The sequence below is a fragment of the Perna viridis genome, chromosome 15 (genome assembly GCF_037379345.1).
Source record: "Perna viridis isolate PV_CMFRI_1.1 ecotype Kerala chromosome 15, ASM3737934v1, whole genome shotgun sequence".
Lineage (NCBI taxonomy): Eukaryota > Metazoa > Mollusca > Bivalvia > Mytilida > Mytilidae > Perna > Perna viridis.
This window is the reverse complement of record NC_142459.1, coordinates 15,129,196-15,142,557: the sequence shown is the minus strand read 5'-3', so window position 1 is coordinate 15,142,557 and position 13,362 is coordinate 15,129,196.

The following is a 13,362-nucleotide window of genomic DNA, read 5'->3' as shown; positions in this document are numbered from 1 at the left end:
TAAACGCTTGACTGAACTATTTGGGCTTTGTTTCATTCCCAACTTCACATAAAAAAGTACAAATCTTTTTACAAAAACGTGATTTAAGGATCAATTTAGAAATTCAGAAAGTGACATGAATATCGATTTTATTCTTAACTATGATTCTCAGATGAACTTATACTTAAAATGATTTAAGAAAACAAAGGTAACTGAAATAGTATTTCGTGGAAGAATCCTGCTCACAAGTATTTGTGTCTGAATCAAGTATATGTAAAGCCAATTCATAAAAATTCTGGTGAAAGTATCCGAAAAAAAATAACACCTTATTCGTCCGTATTGTTAATACATCTAACTGGGTAGCTCAACCTTACCTATAGCTGCCAACCATGCAGATAACCTTCAAGTGACAGTCTTTGTAAGAATCAGGCAGTGGGTGAAATTTGGCATGAAAAAAAAACCCCACCATTTTGACATTATAGTTAACAAGATTAGAATCGAGGAATACAGACAAGATTTACCATATCATGAATGAAGTGATTTTATCAGATCGGTGTTTTTTTCGTTATAATGTAAGACGGCCTTAAGTGAATTTGTTATATACAGGAACACATAGAACTGTCGAATCTTAGCGCTCCCTCACCGACACATATGGTACATTAAAATGCTCTAGTAGTGCTCCAGCTAAGAATCAGGCAAATTTTGTAATATTTGATACACCCAAAACAAAAAATTGCCAGTACACATTTTCATTTCTGTAATTACACTGTAATTAAGTAGTTTTGTAGGTCTATATGATGAAATGTATAATTATTCATTCCAATCTGTCTGCTCTTAGGAAATAATTCACATTGAAAAAACGATGGTTTCTACTGTATTTTAGTGATCACATGTTATTTTCTGTTTACCTAAGCTTTTGAAACAAAATATAAAATAAGAATAAGTAGGCTTTTCAACCATGTATCACATTTTGCATGATTTAATAAGGAAATAAAATCACTGCTTTTACATGGTTAGGTACATTTATTTAGTAACGTTTACATTCCGTAAATTAACTTCTTCATAATTCACTTGCTCGCTTTAAAATATATTAGAATTTTTTTTAAAAGCCTTAGGGGTAATAAAAGTTACTTTTTATGATTTTACATTATTATATTTTTATTTTTGTTTTTTGTTTTTGTTTTTGTTTTTGTTTTATGTCTGTCTATTTGTTTGCTTGTTTAGTTTTGTTTCCATCTCTGTTTACCCCCGTTGAGTCTTGACTTTCGTGTTACATATAACCGTTACTTTCAAATTTTTTGTCACTTGCTGATATTATATAATTATAATCAATAAACAAGCAAAAATAATCATATTTTCTCTGTCGAAAGGTCAGATAACAAACTGCGACTTCGGACAACTAATGTGTAAAATACATCTAACAGTATTTTTGGTTTATTTATTGTTGCGTTTTGTAGTTGGTATTGTTTTGTTTTGTTTAATTATTTATTTATTTTATTTATTTTATTTATTTTATTTTATTTTATTTTATTTTATTTTATTTTTTTTTTTTTGGGGGGGGGGTGTTGTTGATTGAATATAAAGTTTTGAATATAGAGTTTTTTATTGTCCGTTACGGTGGTCCTGCTTAAAAAGTTCTTTGCCTTGAGTTCGGGAGATTGGAGTTCAATCCCCGGCGTATAGAACTAGTGGTTACTGCTTCTCCGCAAACTGGGTGACTTGTCAGAGACAGAATCGCAAAACGATGGTTACGAGCAAAAATAATGTCTCCGAGATGGCTGTCATGCTTAACCGTGTGTATCGGTTTCAATGAGATAGCAGGAAAAAAACCGAATGTTCTCGCCATGAAATGTGAAATAAAATGTCTTCTAAAGAACTAAACAAAGGATCGACTATTCAGCTTAAAACACATTGTTAGTCCACGCTTAGTTATGACGAATTGTATTTTAGTTATCACTACACCTGTGCGGCGAAGTCCATTTATATACTATTTTTTCTTATGATTATTACTGATCAGCAGAATCCTACGTTTTCAACGTTGAAAATATTGGTTTTGAGTAAGTGATTTACCGATTATAGCCTTCCACACCATGGCAGATACTAGTATTCCATGCATTCAGTTGGAACAATTTATCATTCGAACAATTCATACCTTGTACTAGCCCGACACGCTGAGCTGGATTTGTAAAGTGCAAGATCAAAGAATCAATAGCATGCTGGTAGGAATTCCACCATACTCGAACATATTATTCTGGTTCCAAAACAGCCAGTCGTCAATTTATCTCTAATTTGTACGTGTAGTCTTACTATGTACCAATGGTCTCCCGCACAAGACCACAGTGCGATTTCAATACTTTTGATAATGAATTTCAAGAACACATCAACTTTGTCCTTTAAAATAATTTGTTTTTATTCCGACTTTATCGTTTCGGGGTAAGGAGCGGGGGTTCTTTTCAGCAGGCTTTAGTCCCAGCTTTTCTAGTCATCGAACAAATGTAAATTTTATCATTTCATTGCAGTTTATCGCGCATTTCAAATGAATCTTGATTAGTTCTGTCTCGTTTCACTTTTTCATTTCATCTTAATGTCATCGTCCATCATTTTCACTCCTTTTAAAATTAGATTTTAAAGTGGTAAGTATTTTTCATGTTGAATGTTTCTCAGTTACAGTTATTGCATGTACTTATTTTGAAAAAAAAAGACATTACTTTTTGTTATTTGCTTAACCGAGTTGTAACAAATGAGGTGGGATTTTTTTATGGTCTAAAAACAACATTTTTGCAATTGAAACATTGATATATACTTTAAGATAGCACCGGGACAGTTAAACAGATAATTCGTAGGTTGACTTAATTTACACACAGACCTAATTTTAGTACTTACGTGTAAGTTTTTGTAAGAATCAGGCAAAATGGGAAAAATCATAAACATATGTCAAAAAAAAATACGATTTGAAAAGAAAAGTAGAAAAACCATGTGTAAATCATTATTATCAAATGATAAGTTTTGAGCGACCCATGAAATAGTATGAATAGAATAGAGCGCATTTAATTAAATGAAGAAAGGATTGAAAGCGTCCTTAAAACGAGAACTAAGGTTTTGTAAACGTACTGGTTACGGCTAGAGCGCAATGGTAACACCAGTACCCATTGGTAACGAATAGAGTGCATTAGTTACTATCACAGCTTATTGGTAACGATCGACGTGAATTGGTAACGAGTAACTATGATAATACATGTAGATGTCTGTTTACGTATGAGATATGGATTTGTTTACAAAGGGCTTGTTTTAGATTAAGTTCAATCATTGTACATGTCAAGTACATGTATATAAGATGGGCTATCATATCAGTCTTATTGACAAAAACTTAAAAAGCAACTACATGTACTTTACACTATGTTCTTTGTATATGTCAATTCACAACTTCATATAAAAACTGAAAAAAAAACAACAAACAAACAAAACAAAAGCCCAGGAATTTCATCGTGTGCTCCGGATGGATAAGAATGTCCTGCTCAGCCAGTGACGGCCGCAACATTAGACGTGGTAAAATTTTAGCTCCACGACCAACTCTGTCAAGGCAGAGTCACAAAAAGGTCAAAGACGAGCAATTACAACAAAATATTTTACAGGAAGTTGTTTGTTTTCACGATTCACAAACCGACGACCTCTCGCACTAAACAAGGCAAGCCATATAAACCAAACTGTATGACCAACGTGTATGATTTTACCATGAAAAGTCAAGTTGTTTACTTGTGACACTGATTTCAAATAGTCATGATGTAGACTTCAGTTTATAGATTGAGTTCATGTTTTATAGAGTTTAATTCATAGATATAGCTTCCTGTTTCGTGATTTTGGGTTTTGGGTACATCTTTTAGAGACGTTTTGCGTGTCATCGTACCGTACATGAAAGCGTGATAGAACGTTAAGATTATCAGCAACGCAAACTATACACTTAGAAAAAGTCGTTTTTGGCTCGAGGTACAATCCTGTAAAGCTCCGAAAAAGACACGTTGCTGTAAATATATACGATGGAGAAACATAAAGTATGGATTTTATCAAAATGGTAAAAAAAAATACAATTTGAAAATCCATGAAATTAAACGTGTAAAAGAAGTACATTGCTATACAAACCATATTTGCTAACTGCAGTCATTCTCGTATTTCGGATCAAAATTGGAAGTATGACAATCCTGTAAGCCTCAGTGCCCAATAAAATAGGGCATATTTTAAAACATTACATCCTGAGGGTATTTTACTGAACAATTATAAATTTTAGCAAAATTACATTTGTTTGGTATTTTAAGTATCACCCTTTCTGTATTTAAATCTTTTTTCTTTCCTTCTACAACCAGTTTGCAGTTTACATTTCTCATACACAATTCTTCTTTCCACAGGAAACGAATTATTTTTCCATGACATCGCTAAAACATGAAATGTTTGCCTAATATTTTGTTATTTTTCCTAAATGTATTTATGTTCCAAAATAAATACAAAAGAAAGGAGTAATTTTGCACGAAAATAGCGATATTTGGGCATGATTCTAGTCATATACAGAGTACGAAGAGCGCGCATAACGGCAGACATTTAGTTTCGAATCTAAATCTTTCTAAGTATATGATGTATGGTTTTAGTACAAAACGTTGCTTTGTGCTCTCAGAAAAATTGCTATCTCTTTATAATGCCGTGTTTATAATCTTAAAGAGAAACTAATGTTATTTTTTTGTTATGTTTATCTAATTTCATTTTGTTTTTCTATTGGGTATGAAAGTCTCGCGAGATTGGGTCCTAGTCTACCAAACTAGAACGAGACTTACATACCCTATTGGGGAACTCGATGTTGCAAGTGTCACTATGCGAGGGACAAGGACTCGGTATAGTAGGATAGCAGAGTTTTAAAAAGTCTTCAAATAACGAAGTTAAATGCACCGAAATATATCACGGCCAAATTTGGTATCATTTTTAGGAAAATCATTCTACTTTCAAATTAGAATTGTCGTACAAAAGGTACTGTGGTCAAAATTTGTAAAATGTTGCGTTTTGTGAGGGCGCCCTGTTTACCTTCACAAATACAGGCTGTTATAAAAAAAAAATCCGCTTGTTTTTTTCCAGTGACATTTACAAGACTCAGACCAAATCTGATACGTTTTAATTCCGGATTATAACAGTCTTTCAAACTTTCGACATCTAGTACTAGTATATTTGAGAGATGATTTTAATGGGAGTTTAAAGAAATCTTAGTCAATTAAACATGTAAGCATATAAAAAGAGAGGGTTGGTTCTGTGGTTTAGCTAAATAGGAAATCATAAGTGTGCCAAAACATTGGAACAGAATTACATAAGATTAACAAATGGGAATGTTGGTGTCTTACTTATAGAAGGGCACACTGAAAAATTGCGATTGCATTAATTGTGTAAATCCGATAAAGCATTTCGACTTTCACCCACAACATTTCCTTTTATCCACAAAACAACGAACTCACAAATAGTGTATCAAGTCATATACGGAGCGCCAATTATTTCGGAATATCTGACTCATTATGATTCTATGTTGGTGGTCTAAGAAGTAAGAAGAAAATTGATGATATTCTTATGATTCTTTATTTATCCGTTTCTAGGGAACACTCTTTCGCTATAATTAATTTGTGTACCCCGTGAAGAAGAGGGACTCCAAAATAATTAAATTGATGAAGAGATATAATGTACTGCAAATGTTTATATGCAATTATAAATGTGTAATATAGCGTAATTTCGAATCTTTATCTCAGTATAAAATCTATAAATAACGGAACAATTGAAAACTTCTCTGCCGTTTATACATGCTGTGAAACACAGGAGCTTGCTCCCACTATCAAATATGCAGCACCACCAGTATATATAGGTTTTATTTACCAGTTGGGCTGCATATATTTGATAGTCGGAGTAAGCCCCTGTGCAAAAACCGATCATGAAATACCTCAGCGAATGGACGCATTACAAAACAATCAAGAACTAATACTAATTATTTCCAGACCTAGGGCAAGCTGAAATCGTTTACAAATTTGTTGTTTCACTTGATGCTACATGTACATGTAGCAAACGGCATTTTGCACTACCATTAAACTCAAGGAGAACATAAACAGAACAAACATAGCCAAACTAACGTTGTTTTAGTTCATTTAAAACGGAAAACTATTCCAATATGAAATAGGGAAGGTTGTTGGTTTTTACATGGTAACAATGGGGTAGAACAAATCGCTATCGTCCATGCTATCTCCCAAGAGGCCGGTGCAAGGAAATTGAAATATCCTTTTTTCCGTCATGATATTCTTATAACCTGCCTGGCTTTAAAATAAAAAGCTATTCCGGTATCCAGTCACAAACTACATATATTCATAACAGGTCTGTGTGAAAGAATCAATACATGTTTTCCGTTTATCAAGAAACTGATAATTTTCGTTGCAGCCATGTTTATCTCAAATTTTGTCAAGAACTGAGATGGTTATATAACACTTAGGCCAAAAAACAGTTTTATTCAGTATAATTATCTTTGTAAATATACGAAATGTTCACACACTGGACACATGAGAACTTGTTTTTGAACTAATTGGAAAAAATGACTCTTTCAAAGCTGCTTTTTAAACAGAATATGCGATATTTTACTGCAAATGTTAGATATTAGAAGAATAATGTTTTTTTTAATATTTACTTTCTAGTTTTTACATTTCGATACCTGAAAGGTCGAGGTCGGCATTTCATTTCGAGCTGCTCAAATTTGTAATTTTTTGGCATGTTTACCAAAAACTGCTGTGAACAGCACTGTTTGCTAGTTTTTCTTAAAAATAGCTATTGATTCTTGTATGGGATGGAGTTTGAGCTGATCTGATGTGAAAAGTTTTGAAGTTTTCACAATAGTAAAGGGAAGTAAGCCGTAGAAAAATGATACATCATTTTTTCTTTAAAATCATGATGGACGTTTGACCCAATTTTGTTAGCGACGTGACCACAATCAATGTGTACGACATCGCTATTTCGATAGAGCTTGGAATGTGGTTTCCATCGATATATAAATCAGCCATATTATATACCGGTGCATTAAGATCTCAAAAATCGATAGCCTCCTAACCGACCAGTTGGCGGGTCCTTAACCAAGCCAATTCTTTTAGTTACATTTTGTTTTATTTTTGCCACCGGGTGAAACAAAACAAAATTCACTTTTAATTACATTTTTCAATTTTGTCATCAGCTTAGACCAACATAGTATAGTCCACTTTCATTAACATATTTTACTTTTGTCACCAAATTCACTTTACATAGAAATAGAAGTTAGAAATGCAACAGGCCTGAAAACGTATCCCACGATATTGGTCCCCGTATTGAAGTTGAGTACCATATATCTAGTGGCTGTATTTTTAGTTGCTGAGAAAAATCTTACAAAAATATTTTTTCCGTCCGCCCACTGCCCATCCGACCGACACTCACCATTCTATAACCCTATCTGCACGTGTGCAACCCAGACAATAAAGATGCTCTATCAACAAACCAAATTCGCTTTAAGTTACATATTTTACTCTTGTCACCAACTAAGTGAACAAAGTGCTTTTGGTCAAATTTAAATATTAAAGTGGTTAGGTACATTTAGCCAAAGTGTAATTTCGTCCAAGTTACTGAATTTTCCAACGAGTCTCTTATTTTCTAAAACAATTAAAGAGGTAGACCTAAGGTAAGGGACACAACTCTAAAAAAAATCATTGGAATGTTTGTATTCAGCATTTTACATCAATCTCATGTAAACATCAAAGTAACTTAGATTTATTTCATTCTGTTTCAAATGAATGCTTCAAAGGCTTTGGTGAAATTGAATATAATACAAACGTATCACTGATTTCAAGAGTTATGTCCCTTACCCTAGGTCTGCCTCTTTAAAGTCAATAAAACTGATCTTGTTCGCTCTTGAGATTTTTGCAACATTGTTTTGATTAAATAATATAAATTCTGTTCTACTTGAGGCCATTTTTAATCCTTTCCAGTAAAGTATCCTTAAACGTATCAACACCTATCACCTTATCAATAAACACTGTGAAATTCATGTATATTAAGATCCGACATTCATCGCAAAAAAAAAAATAAATCGTAAACAGTACTGAACTGAGTAAATATGAAAGATAAAATTAACACATTATTTCTTTAGTCTAAAGGTCCAATTTAAACAAATGTTTCATATGCATTTATATATTAATAATTTTCAATTATTTTGATTTTTAATATATAACTATATTTTAATCACTGTCATCCTTAATGGACTTTATGGCACATGTAACGGTTTAAATCTAATGCAAGGTTCATATAATCATCATGAGAATGACGAAAACAGAAAATTAATCTATATCGCCAAAGTTAGTTTTGTCAAAGATACGATATCCAAAAATAACATGGTCGGTTACGTTATTTAAATTGTAGTCTTTGTAAAATTCAGAAAGAGGGCCATTCGTGTATGTCAAAAACCAATCATATTCAATTTTATCACTGATTACTAAACCAGTCTTAGGTTTTCGTTTGATTGATGAACTTTTGAAATAAAAAAAAAACTTTGTACACGGAATTGGCACTTTTCAAGAGTTATTGTTCTGGATTTTCTTAGATTTGGTTAATTTTAGTCGGAGATAAATGTATGATTGTCACAAACGTGCAGATCATAATACAAAAATAAATAATGAAACGATGAACCCATTGAACAGATCTTGCTTTGTACCAGCGACGACACGCTCAGCGGGATCTTTATTGTGCTAGCTCACAGAAGCAACAGCTCACAGGTATTCTAACTCCGAGCCAATCATTAGTCATTCTATCCCCGCATATGTATTACGGAAAGAAGAAAAGAAATAAATTGTCATACTTTCATCTACCAAATCGAGCTAATTTCAAACTCGCTTAATACGTAAAGTTTCGCCGGGATTTATATTTCAAGTCTACCCGATCATTAAGTAACCTTTTCATAATATAACCAATATAACAATAACATAAATGTGATGAATTTATTTGAAAAATCCAAGACGGGAAAGGAGTCATGGCCATCGCCACTATACGTCACCTAAGTTACGTGATGTCTCCATAGATGGTCTCCTTCGTTTCATACAAAAACCTCTTGGACTTCATCACATTAGAACCAAACTTTATTCTGTACCTCTCACTCTACTACACTTCCTTTATAAAACAAGTCTTGACACTCCTGTTTCTGACCCCATTTCATCATTACACAGACTTGTTACCATCATTTTGGATATTGGTTTCCACGGACTCTTTAAACCAGTTTGTGTGAAAAGTCAAGATGAAGAAAAACGATCATTTCTTCCACTACCGTTTGTCAACAAAGGTATAGATGCAATTAATTTGGCTAACATCATCCATCATAAAAACGTTACCAACAAAATTCCCCCATATTTCAAAGACAAATCCATACCAATTATTTCATATTCCTATACTTCACCCATCGCATCCAAAATTTTCAATTATAAAAGGCTATTGCAGAATCTCGAGATTGAGGACTTCAAGGCTAAACCACCTGACTTTTCTTGCAAAACCTCTCCATTCAAATATGGTCCTTCTGGTCACGTCGTTACTGGAGATTAAACCATTATCGAAAACGAATATCTGCGTAATATCCTTTCTAAAGGTCCCAAGTACCGTGAACCATGCTCCATAAATTGGAATTATAACTTTAAAGTTCTTATGGATGCCGTCGAGGACTACGCAAGAAAATGGATAAAACGAGAACAAAAAGACATTGATTCTCTGTCAGAGTGGTTGAAGGCCGTGAAGTCTTTAATTTTGAAACGAATGAAAGTTGTAAGTAGGTCAATGAGTGCCAAGGCTACATCAGTTTTCAAAGACCCCGATGTAGCAAAAACATTGTCTACTATCCATGACAAATATGTTGTCGTACCAGCAGACAAAGCCAAAAACAACATTGTTTTTGTCTGCAAAATGTCTATATCCAATGTTTATTATCAGAGGTAGACGTAGAAAATAATAGCAGTGAAAAGACCTACACTGCTACCACTCTTTTCAAAGAAGAGATTGTAGAAAACCATAAATCTGTGCTATCCTCTTTTGGTCTCTCTACAAGGGACGATGATTGTGATTTACCGTCTATGTACTGGATTCCTAAACTTCACAAGAATCCATACAAACAACGTTTCATAGCTGGATCTGCGAAATGTACCACCAAACCTCTTTCAAAACTTTTAACTTCTATACCCACAACCGTCAAAGAGGGTCTACAGTCCTACCACAACACTTGTTACTCCCGTAGTGGTATTAATTCAATGTGGATCCTGAAAAATTCAAAAGATCTTTTGGAGACAATCAGTTGAAGACTATTATCTGAATATAATAGCATTAAAACCTATCATTTTTCAACACTGTATACTTCTATTCCACATACTCAGTTAAAATCCCGACTTAAAAACATTATACATCGTTGTTTTTCCAAAAAAGATGGTACACCTAGATTCAAATATATAGTTCTAGTTCTTGGTAGAGATTCTTCATACTTTGTAAGAAATAATTCAAAATCATCTTCCAAATATACAAAGGAAGATGTTTACAAAATGCTGGAATTTTTAATCGACAACATATTTGTCCAGTGTGGTGGACGTGTTTTTCAACAAACGGTCGGCATTCCAATGGGAACAAATTGTGCTCCTTTACTAGCTGACCTATTCCTTCACTCTTATGAGGCTGACTTTATAGCTGATCTGATCAGAAAGAAAGAATATTGTTTGGCTAGATCCTTCAATCTCAGTTTCCGCTATATAGATGACGTGTTATCTTTAAACAATCCTAATTTCGGGGATTTGATTCATCGCATCTACCCAAAAGAACTTGAGATAAAATATACTACAGACACGGTGAAGTCAGCCTCATATCTTGACCTACACTTAGAAATCGATGGTAAAGGAAAACTATTGACCAAATTTTACGACAAACGTGATGACTTTTCATTCAGAATTGTCAACTTTCCTTTCATCCATGGCAACATCCCTTCGACTCCTGCGTATGGAGTGTTCATATCACAATTCATACGTTATGCCAGAGCTTGCCGAAACTACGCAGACTTTTTGTATCGCGCTAGAACTCTAACAAATAGGCTTCTGGAACAGGGTTATGTTGGTACAAGATTGAAGTCATCACTACAGAAGTTTTATGGTCGTCATCATGAACTCGTGGATCGTTATGGTGTATCCATCAGCACCATGAAAACTGATTTATTCAACGGGTCATAGTTTTCCTTTCCTCATTTGTATACCCCGCACTTGACTTTTTATGAGCAACTCGGCGGATGTTTCTAGAAAAGCAAAGGACGCTTACCCTACCGGTGCACCTGGTCCATGCTCCCAGTTTTTAGTGGAGTCCGAGTTGCTCATTTACTTTTGTTACTTTATATGTATGATTTTAGTTACTTTATGTTCTTTGTTGTGTATGTCTGTTTTCCATGTCTGTTTTTTGTCCCTGGATTACATTCTTTTGATTACCGCTATAACCTTGGTTCCCTGATTACTCTTTCATAACATGAAAAGATCAATAAATTACAAAATGTGAAATAGTAATGAGTCACGTGATCTTTTAACCAAGCCGTTGTCAAACCATATAAATGTCTAAAGTGTTGTGGGTAGATGGCGTATATTTACTAGTCCACCATTTAATATGCATTATTGTTCAAAATGTGATGCAGGAAGTCCGAAAAAATTGATCACATTACTTTAATTATTGATGCCATAGGTTCCTGTACATTTTTGCAGTGATACTTTTGGCAATAGCTTGGACCATATCATACATTTGGATATAAGGGACCACTCAAATCAACAGTTATACACCTAGCACACTCCACTTGAAATATCGGGTTACTAAGTTTGATTCATTTTTCCGCTAATCTTCAAACCCGAGGTAATGCATTCCAAAGATTTTAAAGTCTCTAATACACTTCACTCGAAGTTATTAATGTAGATAATATTCTCGCAAAACATCAAAGTAACAGTTGGAATTTAGTTTCTGTACATTACGTATTTTTCGTCTGACTCAGGTCAAAGTTCATTAGATGTATTTAGGCCATCTGCTTGACAGGTAATAAACGGTTCGTAAAGTGATTGAGATGGGACGTTTTGCGTATTCGTGCATTTCATTGAAATCTGAATCAAAAACGCTACTGAAAAATAACTTCCAGCAGCATTCATGTAAAATGAAATATGCTTTTAAATGGGTGCAGTTGTTGTCTCTTTGACACTTTCACTATTTCCATTCTCGGTATATCTTTAAAGAGTAATCAAGGGAGCCAAGGTTATAGCGGCAATCAAAAGAATGTTATCCAGGGACATGGACCAGACATGGAAAACAGACATACACAAATAAAGTATGAATAAAATTAATTGCTGTAGTCTTTTCCACTATATTTTTGCATTATCTAAACCACAGAATTTTTCACAAGGTGGCGACATTAAAACAAGCACACTGGTGACTTGAGTACAGTGGCATGTAACGGATACGTGCGTTTTGTTTGTTTGTTTGTTGGGGTTTAACGTCCGAGCAGCAATATTTCAGCTATATTCAGACTATGAATATGAAATTGATGATAAAATGAACATGAAATGATGATGAAATGAAAAAGGGATGGGACACAAGGACAATAGGGTCGACAAATTTTGATTGCCACTAGAAATAGGGAGAGGTGGGTAAGGTCGGGCAATTTAGCCTCCTGTGGGGAGCCCTATGGGTCCTACTCCGGGAGAATACCACAGTAGGGTTCTTTAACGTGCGAGGAACGTGGCATCTTTCCCAACACGGTGCACCACTATGGTTTGCGGTCAGGTTTTCCGTATTATAACCTGACAACCCCAGCATATAACACGCCAGGGGTACCCCATTCCACCACCTGGGGCACACATCCCAGTTGCTCTGAGGGCAAAGCGCCCTAGCCCCCTGCTAGGGTTCTGAGCACTATTTATTCGCCTTTTACGACAAGCTTAGCGCTGCTGCAGGCCTATTCTTTTAACACCAGGATCTGCACGGGGCGAAAAGTCAAGTTGTTTATTCATGATGTACAGAGTTTAATTTATAGATATTGCTTCTTGTTTCGAGAATTTTGGTTTTGCGTACATCTTTTAGAGACTTTTTGCGCAAAGGTCGTACACAAAAGCGTTATAGAACGTCAGGATTATCATCAACGCAAACTGTACATGGGGAAAAAGTTGTTAGCTCGTTGAAAATCTTGTAAAGCTCCGAAAAAGAGACGGTGCTGTAAATATATACGATGGCGAAAGATATAATTAGGATTTTATTACAATGAAAAAAAAATTAAATTTGAAAATTAATGAAATTAAATATGTAAAGTTGCATTACTATACA